Source organism: Cydia splendana, chromosome 12 (genome assembly GCF_910591565.1).
Source record: "Cydia splendana chromosome 12, ilCydSple1.2, whole genome shotgun sequence".
NCBI lineage: Eukaryota > Metazoa > Arthropoda > Insecta > Lepidoptera > Tortricidae > Cydia > Cydia splendana.
Window position 1 is genome coordinate 18,328,301 of NC_085971.1, and position 14,769 is coordinate 18,343,069.

Consider the following 14,769-nt stretch of genomic DNA (forward strand, 5'->3'; position numbering starts at 1 on the left):
GTCACATAGAGGCAAAACGACAGGTTGCGGCCATATTCTGTGACCTCTCCCGTGCCTTCGAGCTCGTGCATCACCCGCTCCTCCTAGCAAAACTGGACCACTATGGTGTAACAGGTAAACTACACCACATGATCGCATCTTTTCTCCAGGGTCGTAAACAACTAACGTCGGTTAAGGGTGAACGATCAGAACTGCTCGACCTGGGAAATTGTGCCGTACCCCAAGGCTCCATAATGGGAAATAACCTGTTTCTCATTCTTATGAATGACTTCTCAGAAGCATCAAATGAAGCGGAGTTCGTCCTTTTTGCCGACGACGGCTGTGTGATTGTTGCAGCTGAGAACCAGGAACAGCTAATATTAAAACTGGGCAGAGTGATGCGGCAAGTCGCGGCGTGGTTCACGGCAAACGGTATGTCCCTCAATATAGATAAAACTAATATTGTCCATTTTGGCCTGAGAGGAACTAGAGAGCACAACCTAAACATCACTTGTAATGGAATGCTAGTCCCACAAGTTGACCAGGTAAAATATTTAGGCCTTACATTCGACTCCGGTCTAACATGGGGACCACATATCGATTCTCTGTGTGACCGGCTCGCTGCCGCTTGCTTCGCGCTCACAAGGTTGCGCCAAAGTCTGCACCCCGACAATGTCAAGAAAGCTTACTTTGGCTATTTCCACTCGTTATTAACGTATGGAATAGACCTATGGGGTGACGCCGCGGAGCGCGAAAGGGTGTTTAAACTACAGAAGCGTGCAATTCGTGTAGTCGCTGGTGTCAAATGGGACCACCCAGCCAAAGAACTGTTCACCAGTAACAAAGTCCTAACACTACCCTGCATTTATATCCTAGAGGTAGCGAAACAGGTAAGGTTTAATTTCGAACAGTTCCAGTCTAATGGTGAGGAACCCAAATACAACTTTAGGCACCGCCACGAACTCCGTCCACCACGCACACGGCTAGCTAAATCTAGAAAATGTCTGCACACAATTGGCCCGAAAATCTACAACCGAGTCTCTGAAGACATAAAAACTGCGAATAGCAATAACACATTCGTACTCAAACTTAAAAAATACCTAGTCTCTGCTGCCTACTATTCATTGAATGAATTCTTCGAATAGGTGAATTTATAATAATGTATGCACTTCTTGCTTAATTTTAATAATGAAATGTATTATGTAAAATAATTATTATAAATATAGAATAGTAATGTACCGAATAATATGACGTGTAAAATTGTATTGGTTTTATGAATAAATTATTGTATTGTATTGTATTGTACCTACCAGTGGCGGCCGTCTAGATTGTTCGTAGGCAAGCCGTAGCTGAGTTGCCCTTCCTTTTCTTCATAAGTTTAAAGAAAATGGTCCAAGAGCCTGTATATCAGACAAGCCGATGAGAATCGAGTTCTATAGACGCTCCGCCACTGGTACCTACGGTACTGTACCGTACATACTGTAGTACCTATTATAATAATAATAAATATTAGGGAACATCTTACACAAATCAACCTAGCCCCAAACTAAGCAAAGCTTGTACTATGGCTAGGCGACGATATACATACTTATATACATAATAATGTATCTATAATAATTTAATATATCTTTGAGAAATCGGAGATCGTGTACCGTATTAAATGTATCATGAACATGGTATTTATCGTGTAATAAATAAAGTATAGTACATATTTTAATTGTTAAGTATTTATTCGTTATTTTAATGCAATATACTATAGGTACTTTGTAATTGAAAATTTGAATATAAGAATATTGTTTTACCTAAATACTTGTTTTTTATTCCATGTATTTTTTTATCATATAGATACAAAAATTGTATTAGGTATGTCTTCTTCTGTCATATCATTCGTCGTAGAACACTATTTTCAGTCACTTTTTTAATTTTTATGAAACGATTTTTACTGGACACGAAACGGCCAAAGATATGACCATGTACCTACCTAAACATAATTTTCTAAAAACCTACACAGAAACGAAAGGTAACATAAAATATTATTAATAAACGGAAAAATCCTACCTTTATATTTAATCCCACCATTAGTCTCCGTAACAGAACCAGAATCTCACAGACGTAGCAAAATACCCCTAATATATTAAAGCAGCGGTTCTCTAACTTTTTTAGTGACGGAACCTTTTGCAAGTATAATATTTGAAAGGGCCCTAAATAAAAAATAACCGTTCATTACTATTCAACTGTGGACCAGACATATACAATGTAGAAGGTTTTATTTTTTCTTTTTTAGGGCTCCGTAGAACACACTTTGAGAATGGCTGTATTAAAGGATAAAATCTCAAGGATTTATGGCTCTCAGACTTTACTTAAGTGGTGGTTTATAACGCAATTAAATATTGAAAGCGTCTTTTCGAAGGCAATTATTATTTAAGTGTTTCAAATATTTAAGAACCGATTTGCTTTGTGACGTATTTGGACTTTTATTTTAAGTGTAAATGTAATAAGATATGGGCCATTTTATTTAAAGAGGTCCTCCACACTTTTTTTTCAAAAGTTGGATTTTTTATGTTATTTCTACTCAGAATCATGAGCTCTTTTGATCCTAATAGGAGAAAAAAAGTGTCCCTAGATTTCCATAAAATTTACGATCTTTCCATTCCGAAACCGCCATACGAAGTCTATGAAAAAATGGTAACGGAATGGGAAAAATTGGGACATTTTTTTTCTCCTATTAGGATAGAAAGAGCTCGTGATTCTAAGTAGAAATAACATAAAAAATCCCAATTTTGAAAAAAAAGTCTAGGGGACAACTTTAAATAAAAAGGCCCATATAACTTGGCATTGTTTTTACATTCTTGAAGACAAATGTTATAAATGTATGGTCAGAATCAGCAGCGGACCTTATTCGTACTGTCTTAAGTACCTAGTTACCGTATTTTATAAAAACAATAGCTGGAAAGGGGCTGTCCATAAATTACGTCATCGATTTTTGACGATTTTGGACCCCCCCCCCCCTATAATCATCCAAAAATCATGCTTCAAATGACCCCATTTCCTCCTACTTCATGCTACCGTCATCCGATGTCCAGACCCCCCCCCCCTAATTTGAAATGACGTAATTTATGAATAGCCCCAAAGTAGCAATACCATTACATATCTCTGTAAACATATCCAATAACAATGCATTCTACAAAAACAATAGAATATATCCCGTAACAGAAAATAAAATTTGCCCCAGCCATTTGTATGCGTGTAATGTTAGGGAAAATTGAGGGCTACCGCGAACCACTTTCGACGTGTTGCCTCTCTGTCACACTTACGTACGAACTTACAAGTGCAACAGAGAGCCAACATGTCGAACGTGGTTCGCGGTAGGCCCTGGCCCCTGTTTCGTTTTTACGTGTCATAAATGTGATCGGTGTACCTACATACCTATGTGGGAGGCGCGAAACGTGATGTGGAATTATTTCACATTTATGTAATACTAGCTTTTGCCCGCGACTTCGTCTGCGTGGAATCAGTAACAGTAGCTAAAGTATAGCGCCTGGAGAAAGTGTAATAGCAATCATTCAATTTGATAAGTTAATGCTTACATCAATTATCAGGCAATTTATTAAGTCTCTCAAATCCACCCCCCCCCCCCCGCCGCCCCCACCCCCTTTCACTCTCTTTAGGGATGATTTCCGGCATAAAAACTATCCTCTGTCCTTCCACGGGACTCAAGCTATCTCTATGCCAAACTAAATCCGTTCAGCGGTTTAAGCGTAATAGACAGACAGACAAATATTAGTATGGTTTTCACCTTATTTACTGAGAAAAAAATGTGCCACAAATTCACAGCTTATTACTTTTATTTAAATACCTAAAGATACAGAGTATAGCTTCTGCCCGCGATTTCGTCTGCGTGGAATGATGATGATGATTGATAAAAACTACCCTACGTCCTTTCTCGGGGCCCAAACTATCTCCATACCAAATTTTGTCCAAATCTGTTCAGCGGTTTAAGCGTGAAGAGGTAACAGACAGACACACTTTCGCATTTATAATATTACTAGCTTTTGCCCGCGATCTCGTCTGCGTGGAATTAGTGACAGCAGCTAAAGTAGGTATAGCGCCTGGATAATGATAATAGCAATCATTCAATTCGCGCATTGCTTACTTCGATTATTAGGCAATTCATTAACTCTTTCAATTCCACCCCCCTTTGCACTCTCTTCAGGGATGATTTCCGACATAAAAACTAACCATATATTTTTCCCCGGGGCTCAAACTATCTCTATACCAAATTTCAACTATGTCGGTTCAGCGGCTTAAGCGTGAAGAGGTAACAGACAGACACACTTTCGCCTTTATAACTAGCTTTTGTCCGCGACTTCGTCTGCGTGGAATTAGTGACAGCAGCTAAAGTAGGTATAGCGCCTGGATAAAGCTAATAGCAATCATTCAATACCAAACTATTCGCCTTTATAAAATACTAGCTGTGCCCGCGGCTCCGCCCGCGTGTAATTCGGTCTGTGTCAGTAAGCGGCTAATTTCTAATCCTAATTTCTCTCCCTCTCCCCTGGAGGCGGAACTTGAAGTAAAGTTGACATATGGATATGCTAGAGAACTGAAGTCCAGATAAAATATTTTACAATTAGGTACTTACCACTAAATAAAACTACACTCCAAAATCAATAGTTTTATTCGCCCTTATTCAAATTTTACACGTGATTTAAACTTAGAATATAACCAAACGGAGTGGTCATTAACAGGCGTTCCCCTCTGTCGAAAATAGGCGGCCAATGGTCAACCGACGTTTATCTGACATGGCTATGTTTACGTTACGTGGGTACACATTTAATGTGCCCCTCCCCCGCAAAAAACGCCAGACTATTTTGTACCGAAAATTATAGACATGGCGACTCCGTTGGTTATATTCTCTAAGGATTTAAACGACAGAGTAGTAGGTGTATATCGGACGATACAGTAAGGTATACGCGCGCGAGCGAAAGCGAAGCGGCCTGCCTGGCTAGAGCGCCACTTACCGTGGTCTTCTTCAGACTCCTGAGGAAGACCACGTGCCCCTTGTTACCTCAATGCGTTGCGAAACTTTCGCGAATGATTCGATTTTTTTCGGGAAGGCATGGTAATGCGTATAAAATGCGAGTCCCAAATCGTTTGACTCCGCAAACGACCAGTCGGCCGGATTAAAATATTTTGATGCCCTATTAAGTATTTCTAGACCATGGTGCCCCCTCTCCGTAGGGTCATCACGTTTACATTGAAATTTTTTGGTAAATTGAGTGACGTTAATTGCTGCATTTCAGCTGAGAATGGAAATCAGTCACATCATTTTATCACGAAAATTGACAGTGCCGCAGCAGTAACGTTGCAACAGAGTACCTAATGCTGCTGCAGTCGCTACCCGAATGTCACCTTTATCATAAATATCTTAGAATGTTATTGAACACGCGAGCGAAGCGAGCGCGAAAATTTTTCGATAATTTTTGAAGCCCCCTAGGCATGGTGCCCTAAGCAAGTGCTTGTTTTGCTTAAAAGGGTTAATCCGGCACTGCAAATGACAGAGGTCAATGTTTTTTTTCAAAGTACCCACCTTCGTGGCCAGTATTAAGTGCTTAAGGAGGCGATACGTATGAATATGGATTTGATATGGATGCGATATAATTACGATTAGGTATAATTTATGACGGAGAAAATAAATCATTTTATGCAATTATACGCGTGTTGATATGTGTGTTTATTTTACCACTACGTAACTATGGTAAACTCATTTTTTCTTGGTTACCTACTTAATGTTTACTCAGTTCCCCAAAAGATGGCACTGTGCAATGAGGGGCAATTAATATACTGTCGTTTAATTTTGTTGTATTATTAAATCAACACAATTATTCAATTAAATTTGTTGATATCCGTACGATTGATTGAAATTTTAGAAAAGGGGTCTTCTAAACTTAGAGTTAATTTGGCAAAATCCTTCCTCGGTGGCTTATTTATGTCACATCGTATTAAATTCAGCGCCATTTGTTAGTTTACCAGAGTACTCTATAGTGTTAGTACTTATTTGAAAAAAGTTTGCCCTCCTTCCTAAGTAGCGCCATACGATTCAGGGGCAAACTTAAGTCAATCGAGTGTTGTGGCTACCCCCCCTTTTAGGGATTGAATTTTTATAGCCTATAACCTGGCCGGAGATTTTCTCGACAGATTAGTAAAGTTTTCATCAAAATCCGTTCAGCCGTTTTCACGTGATGCGCGTTCAAATAAACAGACAAACAGATAAACAGATAAACAGACAAACAGACAAAAATTCTAAAAACTGTTGGAACGTGTTCTGTTATCAATTCTAAGTATCCCCAGCCAACTTTTTTTCAAATATCTTCCATGTACAGACTTTCGACCCTCTTCAGCTTTATTATATGTATAGATAGCTGTGCCCGCGGCTCCGCCCGCGTGTAATTCGGTCTGTGTCAGTAAGCGGCTAATTTCTAATCCTAATTTCTCTCCCTCTCCCCTGGAGGCGGAACTTGAAGTAAAGTTGACATATGGATATGCTAGAGAACTGAAGTCCAGATAAAATATTTTACAATTAGGTACTTACCACTAAATAAAACTACACTCCAAAATCAATAGTTTTATTCGCCCTTATTCAAATTTTACACGTGATTTAAACTTAGAATATAACCAAACGGAGTGGTCATTAACAGGCGTTCCCCTCTGTCGAAAATAGGCGGCCAATGGTCAACCGACGTTTATCTGACATGGCTATGTTTACGTTACGTGGGTACACATTTAATGTGCCCCTCCCCCGCAAAAAACGCCAGACTATTTTGTACCGAAAATTATAGACATGGCGACTCCGTTGGTTATATTCTCTAAGGATTTAAACGACAGAGTAGTAGGTGTATATCGGACGATACAGTAAGGTATACGCGCGCGAGCGAAAGCGAAGCGGCCTGCCTGGCTAGAGCGCCACTTACCGTGGTCTTCTTCAGACTCCTGAGGAAGACCACGTGCCCCTTGTTACCTCAATGCGTTGCGAAACTTTCGCGAATGATTCGATTTTTTTCGGGAAGGCATGGTAATGCGTATAAAATGCGAGTCCCAAATCGTTTGACTCCGCAAACGACCAGTCGGCCGGATTAAAATATTTTGATGCCCTATTAAGTATTTCTAGACCATGGTGCCCCCTCTCCGTAGGGTCATCACGTTTACATTGAAATTTTTTGGTAAATTGAGTGACGTTAATTGCTGCATTTCAGCTGAGAATGGAAATCAGTCACATCATTTTATCACGAAAATTGACAGTGCCGCAGCAGTAACGTTGCAACAGAGTACCTAATGCTGCTGCAGTCGCCACCCGAATGTCACCTTTATCATAAATATCTTAGAATGTTATTGAACACGCGAGCGAAGCGAGCGCGAAAATTTTTCGATAATTTTTGAAGCCCCCTAGGCATGGTGCCCTAAGCAAGTGCTTGTTTTGCTTAAAAGGGTTAATCCGGCACTGCAAATGACAGAGGTCAATGTTTTTTTTCAAAGTACCCACCTTCGTGGCCAGTATTAAGTGCTTAAGGAGGCGATACGTATGAATATGGATTTGATATGGATGCGATATAATTACGATTAGGTATAATTTATGACGGAGAAAATAAATCATTTTATGCAATTATACGCGTGTTGATATGTGTGTTTATTTTACCACTACGTAACTATGGTAAACTCATTTTTTCTTGGTTACCTACTTAATGTTTACTCAGTTCCCCAAAAGATGGCACTGTGCAATGAGGGGCAATTAATATACTGTCGTTTAATTTTGTTGTATTATTAAATCAACACAATTATTCAATTAAATTTGTTGATATCCGTACGATTGATTGAAATTTTAGAAAAGGGGTCTTCTAAACTTAGAGTTAATTTGGCAAAATCCTTCCTCGGTGGCTTATTTATGTCACATCGTATTAAATTCAGCGCCATTTGTTAGTTTACCAGAGTACTCTATAGTGTTAGTACTTATTTGAAAAAAGTTTGCCCTCCTTCCTAAGTAGCGCCATACGATTCAGGGGCAAACTTAAGTCAATCGAGTGTTGTGGCTACCCCCCCTTTTAGGGATTGAATTTTTATAGCCTATAACCTGGCCGGAGATTTTCTCGACAGATTAGTAAAGTTTTCATCAAAATCCGTTCAGCCGTTTTCACGTGATGCGCGTTCAAATAAACAGACAAACAGATAAACAGATAAACAGACAAACAGACAAAAATTCTAAAAACTGTTGGAACGTGTTCTGTTATCAATTCTAAGTATCCCCAGCCAACTTTTTTTCAAATATCTTCCATGTACAGACTTTCGACCCTCTTCAGCTTTATTATATGTATAGATAGATAGAAGTATGGATTATTATGGAGATTATGTTACTACAGCCAAAACTCAACTCTAAGCTCGGGGTGGTTCGGTTTGGTTTGGTTGTCGCCTAACTGTGGATTGCTAATGTCAAATTTGGACATTGTTCGTATTTGAGAACTTATGATTTTTCCCATACCAACGGGAGATCGACACGATACGTCAAACGCTTGTCGAATAGGAGTAGCTAGATCAGTGCCCCAAACGCGTTAGTTCCGCGTAGCATTATTCCCGATCGCATTTTTCCCCACTCGCGTAAGTTCCGCGTAGCATTATTTCCGGTCGCATTTTTCCCCACTAGAGTTTGTTTTTCAAAAAACATTTAGTTCACAACTTAGCTAGGCGGGGCTCCTATTTCTGGGCGGTTTGCCCTTCGGGCATCTGAAGCTACCTAACGAACCTAACCTACCTAACCTATTAATTTAGTGTGACGTCCATGAAACCTTACACTTTGGGCAAAAAAGTGTAGGTAGGTTAGGTCCGTTAGGTAGCTTCAGATGCCCGAAAGGCAAACCGCCCAGAAATAGGAGCCCCGCGAAGCGGGGCTCCGTCTAAAAATGCGACCAGGAATAATGCTACGCGGAACTAACGCTAGTGGGGAAAAATGCGACCGGAAATAATGCTACGCGGAAATAACGCGAGTGGGGAAAAATGCGATCGGGAATAATGCTACGCGGAACTAACGCGTTTGGGGCACTGATCTAGCTACTCCGAGCTACAAAATTTCATGAACACATTATGAATGAATTCATTAATAAACTAACCATACAATATTGCGACTGCATGGAAAATTGCCACTGAAATAAAATGATCATTCAGCTAAAGGGAATGGTTGGTGAATTACAAACGACCGGACGGAAGACGCAGGAAACGGACCACTGTCACTGGACACATTTCGGTCGGTGGTAAATTCGACTTTATATACGATAGTTTGTGACATGGCTGTTTTATAGCTATTATCTAAAGCGCCTGTAATGGCTCCTCTACACGATGGGCCAGCGCCGGCCACTCCAAGGGACGCAGCCATGCGGTAGAATGAGATAGCAATATCACTTGCTCCCTCTAACGCATAAATGCGTCCCTTGGAGTGGCCGGCGCTGGCCCATCGTGTAGAGGAGCCATAAGTGTGAACGAGAGGTGGTATTGGCCCAATCGCTGGAATGATTTTATCTCTACAATAATATTTTAAATATTACTAGAAATAATTACAATATTTCGGTTGAAATGTCATTAGAATTTCATCAATAAGAGTTATAAATAAACAATGTTTCAATTAAACTTTTTAATTTATGTATAGGCAAATTAGGCAATTATTATCAGTCAAATTTTGCTAATAAAAAAAAACGTATGAACTATGAAGCAAAATTTAAAGTTAAACATTATTATTATATAAAATTAATTATTACACAGAGCTATTTAACACAATGTGGAATGGCGGCCCTGTCAAATTAGCATTTCGCTGGGTGGACAATAGTGTCACTCACGCGGAATACAATAGGCTGCGCCCTATTTCCCTCTCGTTTCGCCATTCGACCCTGTCATTTATGACAAACACCGCGTTTGAACAGGCTTCTCAACCGTAGGGTTTTCCGTGGCAGCATCCTCAATATTGTCGATTTAAACGATTTCCAATTTGTAATTTTTATACATTAGTCAGATTGTGAAATGATTTTTTCACCTCAGTAGCTCGAACAAGGATACTTTGCTTCTTAAAAACAGTGAGCAAAATGCGATTTTGCTCACTGAGTGAGACAAAATGACATTCAAGTGACCTTTATAGTCAAAAGTCATTTCAACATGTGGGGTCTAATACAAGTTCGAAATACTTGGGTTCTATTATCTCTGCCCCTTTCACACTGTTAGCAAAAAGAAACAGACAAAAAAAAAGTTCAAACGACATTCAACGGTATATTGACTGTTTATAATAGACCCCCGAAAAACTTCAGAACGCATCGTTCCAAACCACGTACGAGAATGAATTCTTAATAATGAATTAATTAAAATAAAGTTTAAGATTTGATTTAAACTGATAAAAACATTATATTTTAGGTATTTTATAGTACAATTAAAATAATGAACTCAAAAAATACACAGATTATCACGCAAAATTAATTATTTTACTTTTAAGAATTTCTACTATAGTTGACAAATAGTACGTATCCGCGATTCGGACCGTACAAAGAATTTTTTTACAAAAAAAAAGTTGTCGGTTGAAGTGTCAGTTGATGTTCGTTACTTCCATATTATTTTACTGAAATTTATTATTACGTTTTGTTTTTGTGTTCGTTTGCGGTAATTAAACTTAATTGTTTGTATATATTAAGAAAACATGAGTGCAGGTATTAAGTGATGGAGAAGGATTACATTTTTCAAGTTGTCTAATAGGTATGTTCTCACTGCTCAGGTGAAAATTTTTGTGTACTACACGAGATCAAAGTTATTTACATCTCGTGCGCTTTTGAGTCCCTTACTACGCTCAAGATTCTAAATTAGATCTATTATAGAGTCTTTCGCTTGTACGGGACTCAAAATAAGCACTCGAAGAAATATCAAACTTTGATCACTGTACAAATAACTATTTTTTCATCTTTATACAGAAACCCCTAGTGTAAATTTCATTCGATAGCGTGACTAAGCGTTCGCGTTTGCGTTATGTCTATTTTTGTATGGAATTTGAGTTTCCAAAACGTCCCGCTTGGCGCGCTGTTCAAAATCCCATACAAAAATAGGCATAACGCAAACGCGAACGCACGTCACGCTATCGTATGTAATGTATATACACTAGGGGTTCTGGTAAGGCATAATTTTTAGGGTTCCGTACCCAAAGGGTAAAACGGGACCCCATTACTAAGACTCCGCTGTCCGTCCGGCCGTCCGTCCGTCTGTCACCAGGCTGTATCTCGTGATCTGTGATAGCTAGACAGTTGAAATTTTCACAGATGATGTATTTCTGTTGCCGCTATAACAACAAATACTAAAAACAGAATAAAATAAAGATTTAAGTGGGGCTTCCATACAACAAACGTGATTTTTGACCGAAGTTAAGCAACGTCGGGCGGGGTCAGTACTTGGATGGGTGACCGTTTTTATAGATAATGGTACGGAACCCTTCGTGTGCGAGTCCGACTCGCACTTGCCCGGTTTTTTAAGTACTATCACGAACCAAGAATTGATCAAAGAATATCTCATTAACTTAACAATGCGATTCAAGAACAAGTTTCTAAAGTATTAATCACTTCCATTGGAACTCGAATTTATATCAAAGAGCAAAGGATCTCTTATGTGCCTTCCATATTTCTCAACGATATGTTCATTGGCGGATTTGCAGTTTTAGGCGCCCTAGGCCCCACAGGTCTATTCGGATTTCGAGATAATCACAAGATCTAGAGACGATTTAGAGATCAAGTAGATCTACATTAGATATCGACTAGATGTGACTTGGATATCTAAGTCATATCTTGTCGAAATCGTTCAAGAGGACCTCCAGAATCGCGGAAACGTCAAATTTGACATATCTATCTTACAAATATCTTTAAATTATCCATATCGTAACTTGTTGAAGTCTAGTAGAAATCTAATTCATTTTCCGAATCGGGCCGCCTCTTTCTCCGCACCCATCATATTGACTAGGTGCATTTTGAGTTATATTTTCTTGTTATCATCAGCGAACTTTTTGTCACAATTTGCCGCCCTAGGCCCGGGTTTACTGGGCCTTAGGTCAAATCCGCCACTGGATATGTTTTTGTTGAAGACGTTGAAGTTGTTCAAGGTCAGATGCCGCCACTGCCTCCCATTGGCGACTCCCATGCTGTACCTTACTAATATAGTTTTGAACATAGTCTAATAAAACATGGTCCTCCATTCCCAGAGTGACACGGGGCTACGTCACAACAACATGGCCGCTATATATAGCGCTATCGCATATTATCATATAGCGCTGTCGCATGATGACGTAAGCCCGTGTCAGTTAGGTGACCTAGAAAAGACGGGAATGGAGTACCAGGCGGAGTATATTATTATGATACCATGGTTTTGAACAAACTATGATCTAATTTATTGGATATGTAACATTGCGCAAATCCATACTGGCTTGAATTTTCCAATCATACTAGATACAGAATAGATGTAGTGCATAATTGTTTTCCATCGTATTTTCTCGGAAACGTTCGTATTTGTCATGCTACTTCAGCCAACGTCAGTACTTTTTGTACGGACACAGACTGAAATAGCAAGACACGTTCGTACGTTTCCTTGAAAATACTATGGAAACTAATTATGCACTACATCTGTTTTAGACTAGACGAATGCCAATGGGTTTGGGACACAAAACAAAAAGGCCCATTAATAATTTCATACACGTTTTGCTTGTCAAAGAACCGTAGCTACGTCAACCTAAAACCTACAACCCTTTACATGGTTTCACCCCAAAAATTCATCTACTGTCATTAAGGCCGTTCCCGTACCCAAATGAAATCTACAATCGAGCCTCTCCTCACGCCACCCGTCCCGCCCCTAGATACAATGACGATACAACAGCGCCACGCAAGAAGTAGCGACTTAAATGAACTAACAGGACACTGATTTGTAAAACGTATTACTAAATACTGAAAAAAGCATGCTGCATCTCATAGATGGCGTTAAAGTTAAGTTGGAAAAATAAATGAAACATAGTGCAAATTAAATATTCATTTTAATGAAGTCAACTCTTATTTCAATAATATTTAATTATAAGGGTAAATACAGTTTATATTTAAACAAATTAATGACTGCAAGTTTTCTATAATATCATTATTTATTAGGTAAGTATACTGTGCAGGTATATCATCGATATTTATTAAAAAAAAACCGGGCAAGTGCGAGTCGGACTTGCGCACGAAGGGTTCCGTACCATAATGCAAAAAAACAAAAAAACAAAAAAAAAGCAAAAAAAAAACGGTCACCCATCCAAATACTGACCACTCCCGACGTTGCTTAACTTTGGTCAAAAATCACGTTTGTTGTATGGGAGCCCCATTTAAATCTTATTTTATTCTGTTTTTAGTATTTGTTGTTATAGCGGCAACAGAAATACATCATCTGTGAAAATTTCAACTGTCTAGCTATCACGGTTCGTGAGATACAGCCTGGTGACAGACGGACGGACGGACGGACGGACGGACAGCGAAGTCTTAGTAATAGGGTCCCGTTTTACTCTTTGGGTACGGAACCCTAATTAGGGCATACCGGTACAAGTGCGAAAAATAGGTAATTCGCACATGTATCATACAACGTTTTACAGTACATAATATGGCCCTTTAAATTTTCGACATAGTTACGTAATGTGCTAATTATCGCACTAATGCGGTAAAGTAGCACCATATTGTAATAGTACTTACCTACATTACGTTTACAAGTGCGGCAAATAGGAAAATCGAAACGAGTGGCGATAAATTCGAACACGACCGAAGGGTGTGTTTTGAATCGACACGAGTTGCGAATTACCTATTGGCACATGTATCGTACAACGTTTTACAGTACCTACAGTCCTACATACTAGGGTTTGCTCCCGGGAAATACCGGTACCGAAAGTACCGGGAATTCCCGGGATTTAGAGCCAAGCAAAGAACCGGGATTTCAAAATTAAATTCCCGGTACTTTCGGGATTTTCGGGACTAATATTTCCGGTACAATATTTGACTGTTTTCTGTTACTTAGCATGAAATATCATGTTTTTTAAAGAAATACATTATATAAATCCATTGCTGACGCTAATACTTTTACGACTGACCATATATTAAAGCAAAACAAAAATAGTCAATGGGTTTGACAATGCCAACAAAATAAAATAGCTTATTTTGAAACTATACGAGTGTTTCTACGATAAATAATTTTATACGAATAATTAGTTAGTTGTATACTAAATACGAGCAAAAACTAGAGAGAATTGTGTTATTAATAAAATATTTCTTTTAATTCGAATACGGTATAAGAAACTCTTATTGATAATCTGAATGACATTTTAAAATGAATTAAAATATTATAGTGACATGTCCTCTCCTTGGTAAATTCTTAATTCTGGCTGCAACAACTTCTTGATCCTTCCTATTGATAATTTTATTACCATTTTTACCTACTCACATGCAATTTTGCACATTTATTCAATTGCGATTTTGTCGGTGAAATATTGCGTTTATGTATATAGTTTCCATACAATCTTTTATTGGATAAAATGTGAGGAATCGAATCGAATGGTAACTAACTGCGACAATTCTTCGACCGACGGTTTTGTCAGGAAGCTCTTCTTCCACATTGAACGATATTTGTAACTGAAAATAAAATATATTGTATGTGTTAGCATTTACAATTTGTCACATCATGTACAGTCGACGTCAAAGATATGTACCTATCTGTGGTGGTGGC

General features: G+C 38.7%; 1 long non-coding RNA gene across 1 annotated transcript in view; it reads right to left on the reverse strand.

Annotated features, from left to right (window-relative positions):
* LOC134795746 (uncharacterized) overlaps positions 1-14,769 on the reverse strand; it is a 320,791-nt gene that overhangs the window by 299,901 nt on the left and 6,121 nt on the right. The window lies entirely within an intron of this gene.